The 19,906-nt window shown below is 43.2% G+C and overlaps 1 long non-coding RNA gene across 1 annotated transcript in view; it reads left to right on the top strand.

Annotated features, from left to right (window-relative positions):
• The window catches only part of LOC147057296 (uncharacterized), a 61,784-nt gene that overhangs the window by 18,381 nt on the left and 23,497 nt on the right, over window positions 1–19,906 (top strand). Inside the window, exon 2 of the long non-coding RNA XR_015066108.1 lies at window positions 18,107–18,201. This is a non-coding gene — a long non-coding RNA (uncharacterized LOC147057296). The remainder of the gene's footprint in view (window positions 1–18,106; window positions 18,202–19,906) is intronic.

Here is a 19,906-nt window from a genome sequence, read left to right as displayed (position 1 = left end):
AATGGTGCTCAGGTATATGAAAGAATCCCTTGCAAGGTCAAAGTGGGGTTATGATTTTTTTTCAGCCGGCCAAGCTGCGTTTAAGTCACATTTGATCGTTTATTGTCAGAATGTGTGTTTGATGTTGCGTGTCCGAAACAATTTGATTGAGTGTGACATTTTAGTATGAGACCGGGTGTGTGTGTGTGTGTGTGTGTGTGTGTTTCTGCATTGACCGCAATTTGACACATTTCACGTTTTATTTTTGTGATTTTATTTTTCAATCGATTAAAATACGTTGATAATTTCTCCGTCCTCTATCATACTATCTGTTATATCTAACTGAGCTAATGAAAGCAGGAATGATGAAACACACACACACACATGCGAAAAAGTTAAACTTTTCATATTTGACGTTTGCAGGCAATAATATTTAATGATTCACACTTGGCATAAAGGAATTGAGCGTGTGTGTGCGCGCTTTACCTTGATGTGTTTTGATTTATTCCTTCAGCCCTCGGGTCATACCTGCGAATTAGGCCTCATCGATGAGGGGAAGAGCATCTCCCCGATCCCAAAAGTGATAATTACCAACAGTGTTATCGATCGCGCTATTGATGCATGGTTAATTGTTTTTCTTCTTTGCATTTATGTATCGGATCCATATTATCATCGGAGCGCTTTGACCTCCAGCCGGAGAGAAGACACGAGGGGAAAACTCTCATTAGGACCGTTGGAAAAAAATAAAACATAATCATCGCATTTCCTCTCTGTAGGCATGACTTATGTATGTTTATGAAATTTATTAATTTCATATTGTATCAGACATGCAGCGTTTGACCTCAGCACAGCCTTGAAGCGAGTTAGTTTGTCTCCACGGGCCCCGCCGCGAAAGGTTCATCTCATCATCCTATTGATCCGTTACATTACGCCGAATAACCGTGAATATTATCATATATCATTAACGCTTAATGGATTTTTTTTTTTTTTTTTTAAAGCATGAAAAATAAATTCTGTTCAATTAGTTGGCCCTTGGCATAAACTCAAGGACTTTGTGATTGGAATAGGCAATTCTAGTTGATATTTTATTCGAGGCAAACGTACATTTATTAGTGCAACTTGAGAAATATTTGGCAAACAAATGCAATGATGAATATGAATATATATTATTCTTTTATCCTCATCGTTTAAGATGTAATTATCAAACTTTAAAAGTATTTTTTTTTCTTTTTTATAAAACATTTTATTCCATTTTCTGTCTAAAATAGCATTAAGAGGATTCACTCAATTCAAGTTTGATAAACACAAAAGATCTATAATCGCTTATCGGTGTATAATATCATTTTTGAAAGTTTGAGTTTTGCATTATTCATTTTTTACTGCATCTGCTTTCCAGCACTTACATTGTAGATTTTTTTTTATTAAATAATAACTTTGACTTAATGCAAGCATGTCCATCGGCCGCATTAAAATGTGTTAAATTTTGAGGGAACGAGGGGGGAACCGAAACATCAAATACGAAAGCACTTCTTTTTTTTTTTTTTTTTTTGCTTTTCGCCACAGGGCTCCGTCCTAGGTACCCTGCATTTGAATTAGTCTCAATTAACATGCATACACACGCATGTAAACGTCGAATAACTTGTTGGGCAATCCACTTGGTCACCTTGCTGCGTGGCAGGTGTTGCTGGCGCGTGCCAGCCCATTGGCCGCGATGGCAGCCGGCCTCTGCCAGAACATCTGCTAGCCGTCACAACACTTAGCGCCCATCCAGAGACCGTGTCTGCGGCTCAGAAGACACTTGCGTCCTGCCCGACCCGTGACCACCGCCGAGGTCCCGGTGTCGAGCGCTGGCACGTATTCACCAGGCGGTAATTAGCGGGTGTTTATTTTCACCTGGTTCCTCGTCCAACTCCCCCCCTCTCTCCTCCCCCTTTACCTTCTACTGTTGAAGGTGTGTTTGTGCTGTTATGCCCTCTGGCTTGGCTGCCAGCTTACTCCCGCTGATCTGAGCCAGGAGGCAGACTGCCGAGGAATACCGATCACCTCGCCCGGGCGCCCGCGATCCCTTTGAGCTCCTCTCTGGCATCTTTCCCCCTTCTGCCAGTTTCCTCATCTGCCGCTTGTGAAGTTGACAACAAAGACATCCTCGGGGTCCTCCTTGATGCGAGACCCGCTCTTGATCTTTTTTTTTTCCCCGTGTTTTTTTGTAGCGCTACTTTCATATTCCGCCGGCGCGATATTTACACGGCGCAAGACAAAGAAGCGGGGCCGGCTTTTCATGTGCCGAGTACCCCCCCCCCCCCGTGTCCACATGTTAATCGCCTGGTAGGGGGCCACTTGACATGAGGGCCGGACGCCGCTTAAAGACCGAGGGAGCCGAGTAACGTCGGTATGTCCGTATAGTTTGCGTCAAAGTGTAAAAGTCAATCGGGAACGTTTTGGGAAAAGAATTGATTTGACTTTTGTGGATTAACGTGACCTGGATGACTGAAAATAACAGAAGACTACACCCTAGGTGTCAAAGTCAAGGCCCGGAGGTCAGATACGGCCCACCACATCCTGGAAAAAAAAAAAAAAAAAAAGAATTTGACACCCCTGATATCCGTCCGTCCGTCCGTCAGTCTAAGAACCTTCTTTCTGTTCAGCAGTCTCATCCGTCCATCCCTTTGTCATCCATCCGTCATCAGTCTCTTTATTTTGTCTTCCATGTTTCTCATCCATCCTTATGACCTCTCCCAGTCATGGCTTGAACGGGTTGTCACTGCAGACACAACATCCAATAATATTCGCTCCCCCACACACATTCCCTCTTTCCTCTTCTCTCCTTACCCCCCCCACCCCACCCCACACCGTGCCTCAAGCCCCCGATAACCCTCTCAACAACCCCCCCCCCCCTCTCCCCCTACATTCATCCAACCCCCTGCCTCTATGAGGAGAAATCTCTGAAGAGCTAATTAGTGGCGAAATGGAGTCCAGGAACAGCCAGCAGAGTTGAAGAAGGGAGATTGGCACCGGCACCAGCGTTATCGGTCACGGCCTGACAGGAGGGGTGACAGCGAGCGAGCGAGTAAAGCACCGCCTCTCGGCTGACAGAGACAATAACGTCAGCTTTTGAGGACCCGAGCGACGGCGAGGCAGCCAAAGGCCAGGAAAAAAAAAAAATACCGTCTTCTTCCTCAGGTTGTACCTAGTCAGTGGTCACTAAACTCTTTTCAATAAGTGTATCAATGGATGATTAGATCAAGTGAAAAGTTGTGGTGGTGCAACATGTGCTTCAAAAATTCTTTGGCTGTACAAGAGCAAAGCGCTAACAAGTAGCAACAGGCCAGGAACACGCTGGCAGGTATCGCGGAATAGTTTAGTATCCAAAGTTAGAACAAACGGTTCCGGCAAACAACGGGAACGACTGCGAGATGCTTCTTTCATGAGGATCATTTATTCATTTTGTCAGGTGAAAATCAAATCAGGATGCCTTGGAGCTAGCCGCGATACTAGACGGGGACTAATTAGCATCGGTTGTTAAGAGGCGACGTCTACTCGCGTATCGGCGGAAGCTCAATATTGATTTGGTTTTCCGCACTCAACTTGGCTGTCCGCAATTGTTAGCGTCTCGCGCGCACCGCCCGCGATGTGTACGATCTTAGATTCGCCAAGCTTTGGAGTATGTCTGGCATTTTAATAATGGGGGATGGACAAGGGGTACTTTGGGCATCGGACGGAAGCGACAGTAGCATGCATGTGTGTGATTTTAGGATTGAATTAGCAAAACAAAAAAAAGGGGGACTTAAATGGGAGCCTTGAGGGACTCCTTGGTTTTGAAGTTTATCCTTTAGATCAGCCTGCTTTTGTATGTTTTTTTTTTTTTACTCTCATATTGTCAAAGCCTTTATCTTTGTGCCACATATCTTCATGGATGATCATCATGTCAAGTGGTCCTTCAGGGCATTTTCTTGAATGGCGGGATCGAGAGAAGCAGAATGGATTAGGTCTCGTGAGAGTCACTCTAGAGGTCATTTTGGATTTCTGAAGTGTGTTTAAGTTATTTGAAGTCTTCAAGTGGTTGGAGTGGGGGGGAAAAAATACAGGAATACGGGATGGCGATTGATGGTCGTCCAAGTTGGAAAAACTGGCAACTGGAACCCGAGGCCTTGTCCCGGTCTACTGGGAAATGGCATTGTCCCGTTTTTGTGCCTTACTTTGGACTCTGCAAATACCGTGGGGTACATTCAATTATTCATGGTGCCCTAATGACAAACATAGTCCTAGATACACAAAGTGACCTTAAAAAGAATTGATCATTTTCTTCACGGTTGGAACCACATCGTGCCTTCCACCCCCAGCAACCGTAGCGCTTCACGTTATCATTCGGCTGGCGTAAAATCCGTCAAAGAGTGTCGAGCCTGTCCGTCAATCCTCCAATTTGTGGATCACATACTATTTAATTTGATTTCCTATTTGCTCTTGTGGGAATGTTGCTGTCGTGTGTGGCGCGTGAGTTTGCGGCTACGCTAAGCGGAGGTGACAGCCTTCAAACGCCGTGACCTCGCGACGAGGCCTCCGCGTTACCAAGGGAACATTTCTGGAGGCAACCCGCAAGTCGTATGTTAAAAAAAAAAAGCACCTTTTTCATAGGAAAAATAAATATATTGACGGAATAAAATAGGTTCCATCCCGTATTGATTTTACCAAGCCGAATACATCAAAAGAAGGATCCCTGGATCGCTGATTATCTGCCGTAAAAAAAGTCAATACTTGAAATTCATAAAATGCTAAACACACATTCAACCGCCGAGCTCGGGGAGAAGAGCCGTCAATGTTTTTAAAGTTTTACTTAGCGCAAGTCATAGATTAGAGATGTCAGTTTCGCAGTTTCTATTAAAAAAAATGATTTGAAAAAAACGCCCGTGTCCCTCGAGGGCGCCGTAGCCTCCGGCCATCTTCCCCTTACCTTAGGCAGAGAGTTGAAAAAAAAAAACGAGCTGATGCTTCGAGTCATTCTGCATCCCTGCATCTGTCTGGAAATAATTGGTCAGAAACCTTCTACACACACTAAAGGAGGCCATGAAAGCACAATCGCTCGCAGCCAAAACACGCATGTCTGACAGATCGCATTTTGAAAGCAAAGAACGTATAGATGCCACGCTCCGTGAAAACTAACACGACAAAAGTTTTGGGGGTAGGAAAGTAGCGTGGGCTTGGCCCCGCCTCCTCTGCTGCTCAATTATAAGGTAGTCCAATTAGAGGACTTTATTGATAGGATACAAATCATAGAGTGAGTTAAAGCTTGGAAAATATTACCTTGAGCTTCTTCCATCCAAATCGGGCAAGATGGAACCTTTTTTTTTTTTTTTCTTTTAGCAGCTGAAGTCCCACATAAATAAATGCTGACCATTGACATACAGTAATATAGTCGGCCTAATTATTTTTTTTTCTTAAAATACTGTACATGTGTATTCAATAAATGTTCATTGGGAATAAAATAGATTAAAATGTATAACATAAGAATATTTATAAATATAAAAGTAAAACAAGTATAGATGTTAAAAAATCACTACTTTAAAAAGAACATTTAGAATTTTGAATAAATGAGAAAAAATGAAATAAAACAACCACAATAAGAAGAGTTTTAATTATAATTCACCAAAAAGCTTGTACTGTAAACAATCAAAGAACATTTAAAAATAAGCACTTTTAAAAATGATCACAAATGATGATTGAAAATGTATTTTTAAAATTTTATTTTTCACTCTTTTTGTCTCTGAAGTGCTCTCTTATTTCCCATTCTTTTTGCCCGTGTCTAATGTGGCAGAAGAAAGGCTGGCGTTCTCTCACGTACTTCGGTGGGTGAGGGAGGGGGGGGGGCACAATACCACTGGGCTTTGCTTCTCCCTTTACCTGTACGGAAAAGGCGCAAAAATTAAGGGCGGAAAATCATTATTCTCCGAATGAGACGTCTCGGGTTTGATCAGAGCGCGAATCAAAGGCCGTCTCATAGACTACTTAAACATTCACTTTTAAAATTCCAAGCTGATTGTACTTTTGATGGAAATTCCTCGCCATCCATCCGCGGCTGCATCCTCTCCTGTCTCCAGGTCCTCTCGCATCCCTGTAGATATCCCACTCTGCCCTTCATTAGAATTCTCCGACGCGGGAGAAATGAGGGGAAGATGTAAATTCACTCGAAAAGAAAAAAGCTTTTAGATCTTTCTCGCCTTTTTTTTTATTCGCTAACAGGGGAAAAGACACAAAAGGAAAAAATAGTACTGTTGTACGGCGTCGTTGAGCCAAGCCTGACACCGGGGCACAAGACTCGGAATTTCATTAAGTTGCTTTTTTTTTTTTTTGTACATTGTTGCTCCAAAAAAAGACTCATGAGTAAACTAGGATGAACTTTCACCAAAGCCTCAAGGAATAAACTTTATGCAAATTTCACAAGAAGCAGCAGATAGAATTGAAAGTTGGGCTTTATAAAAAAATATATATTTTTAAATAATTTCAATTTTTTTTTTTTTTTTTTTTTGCAGTTTTTTTAATTGGCAACCTGCACCCTATACTATGGCACTTTGTGAACTTTTTGTTGATAACAATTTGGATTGTCCTTTCACTCTTTGGATGTCCATAATTTCCAAAAACAATTACAAATGTGGACTCATCAGACAATATAGTATCATTTTTTTAGTAAGAATTTTGCATTTAGCATGTTCTTTTTTTTTTTTTTTTTTTGCATTTTCTCCAATAATACAAACTTTCAAATAAAAACTAATTAGGAAAGTTTTGTAGGCCATTTCTATTAAATGGAAAACTAAAACAAAAACTAAGAATATATTTCATAGGATTTATCATTTTTCTCTGATTTTACAAATAAGGTTTTGTACAAAATTAGAATCAGAAGAATGGTCACAGGACAAGTAAACATCAGGACGCCATCCATCCATCCATCCATCCATCCATCCATCCATCCATCCATCCATCCATCCATCCATCCATCCATCCATCCATCCATCCATCCATCCATCCACCCGCACATGTGAAGCCACATGTGAGCTGCCCCCCAAAGGCGAGCAAAAGTGTCGTACGCCAAGATCTCTCCAGAAGAGCGAAGCTTTCAAGTTACTTGGCACGGGTGGCGGCGGCGGCGCGATGAAAACGTCGGCTGTAATAAGTCTTGACCGAGCCGTCGAATGGCAGCCAAGCAGCATTTCTGCTCATTAGCAAGAAGCCGCCGCGCGCCGGCTCCCCGATGCTAATCAGCCTCCCGGAGACCTTTAGAAGGCATCCAGCAGTACCTCCTCAGCCAGCCCCGTTGCTTTTATCAAAGACGTACATAGGGGGTGGAGGGGGGAGGAAAGGGCCTTCTTCGGCCCCCACGTCCGAATGCAATGCAAAGTTTTCTGCGCATGAAAGGGAAGCTGTAGGATCATTTTGTGGCAATCCCCACCGAGAGAGAAGAAGCGGAGAATGAGCAACAAAAACATCAAAAGCACGGCGAGGAAACGCAAGAGGGGCTGTGAAATATTTAGCGGGACGGCCCGACAGGTGGTCAAGGGGGCAGCGCCAGGCTAAGCTAGCATTAGCATACACACAAGAAGGTCATTGGGAAACATTGCTTCATTGTGTCATGCTTCCGTTGTGATAGTCTAACAAGATTTATCGTCTATATTTTTTAGGAAAAGAAACCGTAGAGTTTAGTGGGATTTTCTGAGCAACGTTGTAAAATGGATTCTGGGAATTTAGTCCGATTCTGCCCAGAATTTTACATAAAAATGTTGACATTTCAAATATTTGTTTTAAATCATTTTTTTTTAATTAAATTATTTGTGTAAAGATTTAACACAAAAATGGAGAAAAAAATAGCTGGATTCTGTCTGAAATTCCATACAATAATAAGAGTTAAGCAAATTTCATGCAATATATATAAATTCTGAAAACCTCAAATTCTTTGAATAAAATTTGTTGGGTTTATCTAGAATATAAAACAGAAAGTAAAGCCGTCTCCATTGTCAAATCATATTTCATGAGTTTTGATGTCGCGACCCTTGTAGGAAGAGTCACAAAGTCCTCACAACCACACACACACACAAACACGCACATACAGTACACACCCTCACAATCAGCCTTGACACAGATAGATGTGACGCTGGTGCGCGTGCGTTCACGCCAACCTAGTTGAGAAACTTTCTCAATTATTCATTAATATGAAATTGTGTTTGTCTCAAGTGGAACAGAGCGATAGTTTTTTTTTTCCCCTCTCCCGTGACATTCGGGCGTCGTCGGAGGGGCCCCTCCGTGGGGCCACCGCCTCTCAGCTGACTCGTCTCATACCAGGGAAAAAAAAAAAAGCAATAAAAAGGAACATCTCTCTCCTGATAGTTTGGAGGAAGCCCGAGTTGTCCTAATCGCGAGACCATTTGTAATACAGAAGACCGGGATGAATTATAAATTGTGTATGACGGAGTCAAAGGAATTTGTAAAAAGTGGAGTTTAACAGGAAATGTTGTCTTTTCTCCTGGTTGGAGGAGGGGGAAGGAAAATATTTCTATACGGTGGCATTATGAAATCATGATATGGATATTAACTCTTTCAATGAAAATAGAATAAAAGAAAGTCAGATTTTGAGTGTGTGTGTTGATGTGTACTGGTATTTCCTACTCGTGGGGCAACAGTTTGTCGACACACGTTTGTCATTGCGTTGCAGATACACAAAATGAACGCAGGAGCTAGTCCAAAGTTATTTGTCCAGGTCAGTGTATATCTACTCCGATTTTTAGACCTTTGTGTGGACCTATCAGTCCTATCTTCAGTGTGTACTACTCTTGTAATACAGCATTGTGGGGACATGGATTTATTTGTGTCAAAAAGTCCAAGGCCTTGCACAGGTGCTTATTAGCCTGCTCTTGAGGAACAAGGCTGTCAGCGACACCAGGGCGAGAACAGTGCCTTGACTGGAGAGACTCGGCACCTCCATCCATGCTAATGATCCCCGAGCATAATTAAAGCCCCGGTCGTTACCCCCGGTTCGTCTCCTGCCGGGTGAAACGCGAGGTGGGGGCGGTATTCGTCGGCGCCGTAGCTGGAGGAGGTTGGGAGAACTTCACAACGTCGGCGGGTCCATTATGTATCATTTCAAAACGCCGTCGCAAGTGCACGGGAAAGAAAGTTTTCATTTTTAATGACGCCGTCATGAATTATTCCATTTATCGTACACATACGCGCACGCTCGTTCAAAGGTGGCTGCTGGATGAAAAGGTGATCGTCGAAGAACCCGCGTGTGGCGGGCGAGCTAGGCCCACCTGTTGAACGTTAATGACTTCCTTTCAGTCATTTCACTTATCTGATACATTTGTAGAGCGAGTTAATGAGGCTAATTACATCGCTAGGCGCCAAGGCCGTTGTACGTACTCGTGTTCGTCTTTTTGGCACAACGGAATGCGTTTCTGTTGCTGGGTCATGACACAAACATGCGCTGGAGAATCAATCGAGCCAATAACGTGTTGGCCGAATATTCCGAAATCTTAAGTAGGAAATTGTCGAGAGAGTGAAAGTTTGCGACTGAGTGACGAGAAAAGTTTGCCTTCAGATGGCATCGTAGGACTACTTTTATCTTAATGAAGCTGCTCAATTCTCTTCAACAGGATACTTTGTCAAATATTTTTAACACAAGAGTAAAAACTGATTCCCAATTGTAATTGTACCATGTGTACGTCCTACCATCATAAAAATATAAAACTAAAAATATACTTGTAAAATAAAAATAAAATCATTTATATATTTATATATATTTTCAAATGTTCTCATGTTTCCCCTTTTAATTACAACATTACCCGTTGTTGCACATCCAGGGACTCGCTAGGCAAGAAAAAAAAAAGCGGCGCTTTATAAACCAATAATGATTATCTTTAATACATGATTCATTAGTATGTCCTAAGGAAGCACTGTTTTTATTCCTAACAGGCTGACTTGACTGCTCGCTGTGTGTGTGTGTGTGTGTGTGTGTGTGTGTGTGTGTGTGTGTGTGTGTGTGTGTGTGTGTGTGTGTGTGTGTGTGTGTGTGTGTGTGTGTGTGTGTGTGTGTGTGTGTGTGTGTGTGAGACTGCTTCACATTCCAAAAACACCCCCCTGACTTTTTATTTTTCTATTTTTTTTAGTCTTAAAAAAGAAGATGAAGAGCGCCTTGCACCCTAATTGCTATCTATTATGTATGACAAGTCTCATGTTTGTTATTATACTCGTGTTAATGAACGTATTAAAAGCGACGGGGCATTTCCATCCTGCAACATGCATACAAGTTGCTGTAATACTCAGGGTTGACCAACAGGTGCCGCTGCACACTTAGAAAAACGAACTGCCTTTTTATGATTTACCTAACTGGCTTGAACGGCTTAGAAACTTTTCCTTATAGTGTTGTGTGGTAAACAATTAGAGGAAAATGTATTGCAACTTCCTTTTATGGTTAACTGTGTGATTTTTTTTTTAATTTTATGGCATGAATAATATGTCTCTTTATTTACTATACACTTTTTTTTATGGAGCATAAGCTCGGGGCAGATGACACTGTGCCCTTTGGCAGGGTCAGCAGGAACAGGAACGATTATCTTTTCGACAGGATTCCTTGCATGGTGTTGCTTCTTGTCGAATGCTCTACCACGAAACACATCTGTGTGTAGACGCTACATAAGGTTAAGTAAGGCGGATCAGCGTGCGTAGGTCCTCGTTTGCGTTCCCTGATCCAGGCACAATACCCCCCCACCCTCCGGGAGGAGGCCGCAGGGCCTGGGTCAGCCATATGGTGGCAGAAGACCCCCTCCCCACCTCGGGACCTCATTCCCCAAGCCCTCCAGGAAGAACCAGGCCTCCTCCCTCACTGAGTGACACTGAATGACTGGTGCGGAAAGCGTCTTAGTTTTGCTTGAACAGAAGCCAGACATGGCCAAGCGGAAAAATGTATGCTGACAAGTTTTTTGTTGTTGTTTTTTTTAATTGGAAAAATATCAAATGTTTACAACAGATAACAGGAATAGCAACAGAAAATAACAGGAGTCTTCTCAGATTAATATTTATTAATTGTTGTTGTTTGTATGATTTAAAAAATATTTTTATTTGACCAAATCTAATTAAAGAATTCAATAATACTTGTATTTTTTTTGTAGTATTTTGTATGGTCATGATTTGAAATTAAGAGCAAAAATTTTTTATTTGCAAACGCACATGATCAACTCCACAAGTACCAGCGTTACAGGAGTTTAATTAAAATAATGAAATTATTTGTACTTTATGAAAATACTTTTTTTTAACATCATCCATCATATCCCATTTGTCACTTTTCAAAAATGAAATACCCACCCATAGTTTGATGTGCTTGAATGCAAAGTCTTTCGTCAATGCCACCTAGCACGCATCTCTTCTTCATCTCTAATGCAAGATGGCTGGCCTTTTTGTATGCGGAAAGAAAGAAGCACCTTCTTTGTGATTGTTACAGGTGGTCTCCCCCCTTCATACAAAATATGGATGCATTTATTTATATATGTGACATATGAGCTAATTATGCAGCAGGGGAGGTGTGCTGGGGGCACGTGGGGCCCCTGACCCTTCCTCACCCGCCCGCTAATTAATTAGCCGTGTTTACGCTCACCATTACAACCTTGACAGCTCGTTAGCCCCTTCATCCTCATCCTGCGACAAATTACCAGACGGAGGGAACTGACGCTGGAGGTGGCACGTGCGCTCGCGTTTGTCGCCCCACGTCGGGGACCCCAAAAAAAATAAAGGCCCAGATGACTCGCTCGTCACAAGTGGTGTCGTGTCTCCGAGATATGAGATATTCAAATGAGACGCTAACGGAGAGGGACCGCGCCGTGCCTGATGGCTAATGTTAATGTTCTCATTTGAATATGAAAAGGAAAGCCTTGCCCCCATGTGTGTGTGTGTGTGTGATCAAAAACAGCTCAAGTGTGTGTTCTTCAGGCTTGACTGACAAGACAATGGAGACAAACAGTTGTGACTATTATGGGATGGATGTAGGGCATATTAGTCCGATTGTCGCGGTATAGAGACAAAACAAGATGGCCGACTTTGTTGAGTCAGTTAGTTATTGGTGTCAACAGGTCTTAGAAGTGTGCCTCCCTCATAGTAAACTAAATTTCCAATGTGTTCTAATCGTATCATCTCAATTTAATCTATTCACGGTAATTATCTCGCATGAGTCAGATTATTAACATTACTTTTTGACCTCCATCTCTACGGATCAGCCTTGCGAACTAGGGGCAAGGTTTGTTAGTTAAAGCTGAAAACAATGAAAAGTCCCGCCGCTGGATCTTTACATATGATTCAAAGATGGATTTTTTTTAAATACGTTTCTGGCTAACTTTGATTTCGAGCTGCGAGATCCGTCCGGAGGCTTGACGGACAGACGTTAATAAAACAAAGCATCGGCTGGTCTTCGATGGCCGCGGGCCGCGTCGGATGAACACTCCCAAAAAAAATATAGTGTTTTTATAACACGGGGGCAGAATTGCCATAGTTAAAAATAATTAGTGTGTAGCTGTAAGCAAGCGTGTTTTTCGCCCCCCCCTTAGCTAGGGGGATCATGACATGCTGCATTACCCCAAGAGCACCCGCAGCCATGTATCAACCTAATTAATTTTCCACTAGCGCTAGCTACACCTGTGCAAGCTAATGAGATCCCGCAGCAAAAATTCTGGCCTCGACAAATATATTATTGCTCACTTTTGATTGACCCTTGTTTAACAATATAAAGGGAAATGTTGACAATCGAAAACAACTCAAAACATTTTTGTAAAATACCATTCGAGGTTCACAAAACGCAAAAAATGTGTTCAAATGGTCAGTAATAAAAAGTTCAAGGCAAAAGTCGCGTCGTCTCACCAGACAATGAATGGAAAAGTGTTTCAAAGTCATCGGCACAAACATTGACTCAACTATTGAAACGATACGAAATGGAAGGGGCTCATATTGGACCGTAGGGGGCGCCGTCGGCGTCGTCATAGCTTTTTCAATCACGACGTATCTCTCTCTGTTCAAGTGGCAAAATTTTAAGATGTTATATGCGCTTTATGCAAGCAAAATAGGGCCTTCGCTCTTAAAAGCCGAGGGCGTCTTTAAGAATTGACACACCCTCTAAAACATACATCGCATGAAAACGACTTAAAGGGGGCCTCGGCTGCAATTTTAATACAAGTGGCGGCGTGTAAAATAGCATTTTAGCGCAGGCGGGCAGCAGCAGGGGCGCCACAAAGCCCGCAGTCTGAAAGAGAATACGGCGCTCACATCACATGTCAGAAGGCAAACACGCTGATGGAGAGTGACGAGGACGACCAAGAAAAGGAGGAGGAGGAGGAGGAGTAAGTGAGAAAGAAACTGGGAATCAACCAAAAAGCTGATTTCACCTTTTTGCATCACTTTGCTTTTTTTGGAGCACATGTCCGTCCGTTCACACTAGATGGATGGAGTCCTTTTCTTTTTCATCAAAGTGGTGGTTTGATGAGTTCATCTAAGTAAATAACAAAAAAAGAGGAAGATGAAGAAGAGCTCCATGACACGTCTCATTCATCCAACAACACAGAAAGTGGGACAAAAGAAGTCAAAACACAAGTAATTCTCTTCCATTGCCTTGCTGGTTGAGCAACTAACTTTGGAGTTAGCTTTCGAAACCGTTGAGCCACTGAACTGGACAAAAAAAGTCAGCGATTGACCCTCGCGCATAGGCGTTTTTACAGGGTGGCCAAGGGGGGCAGCTGGCACCTTTACTAAATGTCTTGCCACCATACTTGCCACATGTTCATGTGGTAATGAGTCAATACTAAATTCAAAATATTAGAAATGTCCATTGAAGACGTCACTTAGAAAAAAAAAAAAAAAGAGATTTTATTCTAAGTTGAAATATCAGGCATAAAAAAAAATTCTATTCGGACACAAAAAAAATGTCCTCGTTAACGTGGCTTTCCCCGTCGAGTCGGACACGTCCGTTTCCAGATGTGGAAGGCGTAGCGGTGACTGATTTAAGGTTTGCGGGGATCCGATGGCCTCGGGCAAGTTATTCTAAGAGCCCCCTGATGTCAGTGGGACTGCCTGCCTGGCGGAATAAAAGGCGAAGCAATAAAGTGGGGGAGAAAGTAGCACACGCGCATTGAAATTGGGGGGCCTCCCTGAGGCGATGGCCCAACTGGCCCGTGGTTAAATCCTCCACTGAAAGTGTAATAATCACACCAGATCCCCACAGAGGGAACCAGCGTGTGTGTGTGTGTGTGTGTGTGTGTGTGTGTGTGTGTGTGTGTGTGTGTGTGTGTGTGTGTGTGTGTGTGTGTGTGTGTGTGTGTGTGTGTGTGTGTGTGTGTGTGTGTGTGTGTGTGTGTGTGTGTGTGTGTGTGTGTGTGTGTGTGTGTGTGTGTGTGTGTGTGTGTGTGTGTGTGTGTGTGTGTGTGTGTGTGTGTGTGTGTGTGTGTGTGTGTGTGTGTGTGTGTGTGTGTGTGTGTGTGTGTGTGTGTGTGTGTGTGTGTGTGTGTGTGTGTGTGTGTGTGTGTGTGTAGACACAGAGACACCAAAACAAAAGCTGTTCTTCTCTGTCTTGTTCTCCTAGAAGAAAATCAAAACCAGAATGTTGACGTTAAGAATACGGGATTACGGCCATCGGTGATGGCGACGCTTGGAAAGTTTCCCTCGCTGCGTATTGAATTAGTGGATGATTCAAACATTTTTAAAAGTCTTTGTCTATCATTTTAAGAACATCATACAACAGAGCGCTGGGGAAAAAAAGTCAACTACGAAATGAAGTTGACTCGAAATGACCATTTACAGGCCACATACACGCCCATTCTTCATGAACTTTCTTGTTCATTAGCACCCTCTATTGGTAGAAAGTTCGTACTGCAGACAAGATTTTCCATTGTCATTTTCATCAGTTTTTTTGTTTTTGTTTTTTATTCTGTTAATTTTAATCAATTTTTAGAATTAGGATTGTTTTGGTTTTATTTTTAGGGAAAATGCTTAATTTCAATAGTATTTTTCTCATTTTTATTTCTTTATTCCTGATGATGCCAGTGAGCAGTTTTGCGTTGTCCGACGGCCTCAATAAAAGGCACCACAGCGGCGTTAGCGCTTTTGTTCTTGCCGCTAGACGGCGGGAGGTGCGCTAATCGTGGCGGCTAAGGTCAAACTAATTAGCGCGCCGCTTGAACCCGCCACTAAAAGTCGCACAAAAGATGTGACAGAGGTGAAATGAATCGAGTGAGCTAAAAACGGCATAATTAGCTCATAAGAGGATACTTTGACTTTTATTTTGCAAAACACAAAAGGAGTGCGAGATGAGGCTTTTATTTGTCAAAGGATGTCGTCAAAGAGAACACGCGCCGCTTCATTAAACAGACACAATGGCGTCTAATACGCTTTGTTTACATATGTTAACTAAAGCGCGTCATTACGCTTCACTGGCTGCTAAGTGGCGGCTTTTAAAGGCCCGGGAATTCAATTAGACTGTTTAGTGTCCCCCCCCTTCCGCCCCACAAGTGTCATTATGCACATGACTGAGGGTGCAATGTCCTGTCAGCCATTTTGAAGAGTTGTTGTAAAGGTTTGAACACCGCTATGCAAGCTAATAGCTCATTTTTGCAGCTTGACCTAGCTAGTATTTTAATTCTTGTATAATTTTTTTTCTCAAGGGCCTGAGTGCCAAAAAAAAAAAAAGCATTCAAGTCCCTGCTTCCACCAGAAGAGGTCTCCGACGCCTCCCCCGCTTCATCGCCTCCAGTCTGTCATTCCAGCGCCGCCCGTTAGCTCGGCGTTAGCGGAGAAATGCTAACGAGGGCCCCGCCACGACTCCTCCGAGGCCCGGCTAAGTGCGGGCGTGGGGTGGTGTGAAGTAGGGGGGGGGGTCCCAGTGGTTGTTTGCCTCTTTTCCATCAAGAGCCCTCATCTCCTTTATCCCCTTTGTGGTGGAGGCCCTCCTCGGGCACTTCCCTCTGAGGGGGGATCTAAAAAGAGCAGCTGCCGGGGAACCAGTGCCATTTCCTCCTGCTGTCACCCTCCCTCCCTCCTCTCTCCCTCCCTCCCTCCCTCCCTTTTCCTTCCCTCCTCACCCCTTATTAATATGCATATGAACTTGTTTCTCTTAGTTCCGAACTCCAATGACAAAGTGGGAAAGCATACGCCTGAAATATTCATGACAGCGCGCGGTAATTAAGCGGCGGCGAAGGCGACGCCATCAACTAGCTCACTTCCAGATTTTTTTTTTTTTTGTGTGTAAGGGTTTTTTTGTGTCTAAAACTGCTTCTCTCTTTTATTTTTTTCCTTCATCAGGACTAAGAAAAGAAACGCGTTGTCCTCTTTGCCTTTTTCCTGAGCTCATTCTTAGAAATGAGACGCTTGTGACATCATTAGCATGTGTTGACCATTAAAAGTTAGCTCTAAAATCTACTGTATTAGCTCTACTTTTTTATTTTTACTTATTTGAAAACGCTGATGCCGATTATACGATCTCCATGAGAAAAAAAAAAATATATATAAAAAAAAAAAATGGAAATATCCAAAATGTGGAAATAGACAAATGAAAATCTGTTAATACACATAATAATCTGTGCAGAACTGCAACGATACAGAGCTCGATTTATGGTGTAATATCACCAATAACCACTAGGTGGCTGAGGTTTCTGGATTTTACCCTGTACTATAATGTGAGTAGGCCCAATATTTTATTTTTTTTGTCGATTTGGATTGATGTGCAGGACAAACACCACCTCGGTAATGTATAAACAAAACAAAAAAAAGAGTTTATGTTTGTGGAATTATATAAAATTGAAAAATTTTAAAAACAGTGCACTGTTATTTTGTTCTGTGCTTTACAGCTTTTTTATCGGGTTCCACATGCATTGAAAAATGTACGAAATGTTAAAAGCACGTATTATAGATGATATATCGAATCCAATACAATAGCAAGATGGTGTTTTTTTGGGCTATGAACAGAGAGACATTGAAGTCAGAGGATGCAGCTGAAGGAGAATGAGGAAGGCCACCAGAGAGATGGATGGATGGATGGTGGGGGGGGGGGGGGGGGGTCGGGGTACGCAAGGTGAGGAGAGAGGGGAGCTAGTGGGCTAGAGGGAACCAGGAGGGAGCAGGAGGGTGGGGGGGGGGCATACGAGATGTTTGCCGATGCTTGACAGCGAGGTAGATTGTATCTGACGTGAAGCCCGCAGATGAAAGGAGAGCGGACAGCTGGCCCAGTGCACTCGGCGCACTCCGACGCTCACCTCGCAGTCCTCCTTATCCCCCGCCCCTCCCTCCTCTCCTCTCCTGGTGACGCCTCCTCTCTTGGCCTGGCCTCGCCGCCACGCTGGCTTGTTTGGTCAATAAGCATTTATTAGCGGCCGTTACACGCGACCTCCCTGTTGCATCAATTATGGATAGACGGACGGACGGGAACATCTGCAAAGAGCTCGGACTCGCATCCTGGCGCGGATTAGATGGGATTAGCCCGATTCATGGGAGTTTCGCCATAAATAGGTTCCTGATATCCGGAGTGGCTTTTTATTCCCCCTAAAAATTTCACATTTATGAAACAAAAGAGTATTTTTATCATACAGGAAGCCATTGTTTATGATTGTTTCAGCCATTTTGAACTTCAAGTGACCTGTTGGTAAGAGCGTTCCCCGAGAGTCAAACTGTTCACAAACTGGGGCAATGTTTCCAATCAAAACAAATGGAAAGGCAATGAATCTGTTCCAGCAGTAGAATGGTGTTGTATGTTTTTTTTTTTATTATTTGTTATTTATGTGGATTTGCTAGCTTTTTAGACAGGCAGCAGAAATAAAAAATCTTTCTCTCAATAATTGTATTCTTTGATGCTTTTCTGTGCACATGTGGCCTAACCCTGGTATTTTCTACTTTGGAATGAGCATCCCTGAAGTATAGCACCTTGTCTTTTTTAACGTTTCCCGTCAAAGCCTCTCTAACCCGCTCTACCTCGGAGGCATGTGCTCGCCTGTCAGCGGCACTTGTCGAGCGTCGTTCGTGTGGAAATGAAGATATGCTTCTGCGCTCCGTTAATGCAATGGAACCTCTGTCAAACAGCAAGTTTTTTTTTCCAACCCCCCCTTTTTCTTCTTCTTCTTCTTTGCAGACTTTGAACAAAAAGAGCTCCGCCTCTTGTGTGTACCGGAGGGCGGCGCGCATCCCCAAATATCAGCAACGGCAGGTTGAAAGGCGCAAAATAAGGTCAGTGTCACCGCGCTGCATTATTAATGTCCGACTGTTTATCGCCTGGCCCGTTGCATCCAAGCGGCCCCGCCATGAAATATTGATGCAATTTCCCTCGGCTTAACACGTAGAGGAAGCGACGGTATAAAGAAACGAGGTGTAACACCGGGTGGGCACCCATGATGCCCCCTCGTGGGGAGCGTCAACCAAATCACTGCTCAGGTGGGCTCTGAGAGACGCCCGATGTAGTTTCACGTTAGCGCCGCTACTCTACGCTATGTGTACTATCGCACAGTGTATATGGAAGTGTATAGGAAAAGACGATTCGATACACGGCGTGATTCAAAGACGGTTTGATTCGAAAGCGGAATCGTTCGAATGATTCGATTCAAAGTCGTATGTCCCGGTCGAGATGGTTTGACGCGACGAGTTTCTTGTTGTCCTTTTACATACACATATGAATGAAATGTAAATGTTTCCTTTAAAAATCTGGCTCCCAAATAAAAGACGATCCAATAAGTATTTCAGTATCGTTTAAAGTGGAAGGATTTGAATCGGTTCGAGTCGATTGTTGGTGATGGCCTGTATTTGGTAAATTTCATATTTATTTTTACAAATCCATATTATTAGAGATGTATTTATTTATTTATTTTACAAATGAACATATATCGTATTTCCACATACGTCCTTCAATTTTCCATTGAAGGTACGATTACTGATCACCTTTTTTTTTTTTTTTTTTTGAACAGGCACATGCTGTCGCCCGGTTGTCTTCTCTTTGTCTCTTTCATGTTAAAATCGCTTACTAATTAAGCCAAATGCCACCGCATCCAGTCCACACACACACACACACACACACTCTAAGCTCTCTAATGATCCACATGTGCCAGCATCTTTATTATCCGCCCCGCCAGCCTGCCAGCCGGCGTGCGTGCGTGTGCACGCGTGCATTCACGCGTGGCGTCTAAGTGATTGTAAATCACCCCACACAGTAATGGCGTAGATTAGCACCCTATCAAAAAGCTTTCTTCATGCACCGTGCGCTAACATCTCGCCGAGCCTAAGTGTTTTTTATGCGAGAAACGCGAGGAGCCCATAACGGCCGCCTTCCTGTCCCGCCATCGAGGCCTTCCCCCGTGTGATTAATGCGCCAACAGCAACAAGGGAGGGAAAACGGCAGGTTGTCGTCACGTTTGCGAATATGGCCGACATTCTGCGACAGATGAGAGAAGCTTTGATTTCCTCTTCCTGTTTTGGGAAAGCGCACCCCTTACTTGCCTCCCCCAGCTCGCACCGCCTGCTATTGTGACCCATGAATTATTGATTAACCCGGGTAATAGAAAAGATATAACTGTAGCGTGCTTTTGACCTGCCTCTTCTGCAGTGGATCAGTGGGAAGGCGGGCATATTATGCATGCAGATGAGAACATCAAGTGGGGCTATAAATTCAGACGGCGTGCCGTTTTGCGCTGTGACATCACGCGGGTGAGGAAGTCGCACACTGACGTTTTTTTTTGTTTTTTTCTCACAACAATTTTAGAACAATTCTGAAGCGCTGTAACACCTAAAAATCCTTAATATTTTAAAACTTATTGAAACATAAATTTTAACAGTCAAGGTTTTGGTTTGTTGGTACATGATCACTTGTTGCTAGGCAGAATTTATAAGGCTCAAGGATAACTGTTTTACAATAATTTTAGAATAATTCTGAAGCGCTCTAACA

Source organism: Syngnathus leptorhynchus, chromosome 5, assembly GCF_054491065.1.
Source record: "Syngnathus leptorhynchus isolate UIUO chromosome 5, UIUO_Slep, whole genome shotgun sequence".
Lineage (NCBI taxonomy): Eukaryota > Metazoa > Chordata > Actinopteri > Syngnathiformes > Syngnathidae > Syngnathus > Syngnathus leptorhynchus.
This window is presented reverse-complemented; position numbering and strand designations above follow the sequence as displayed.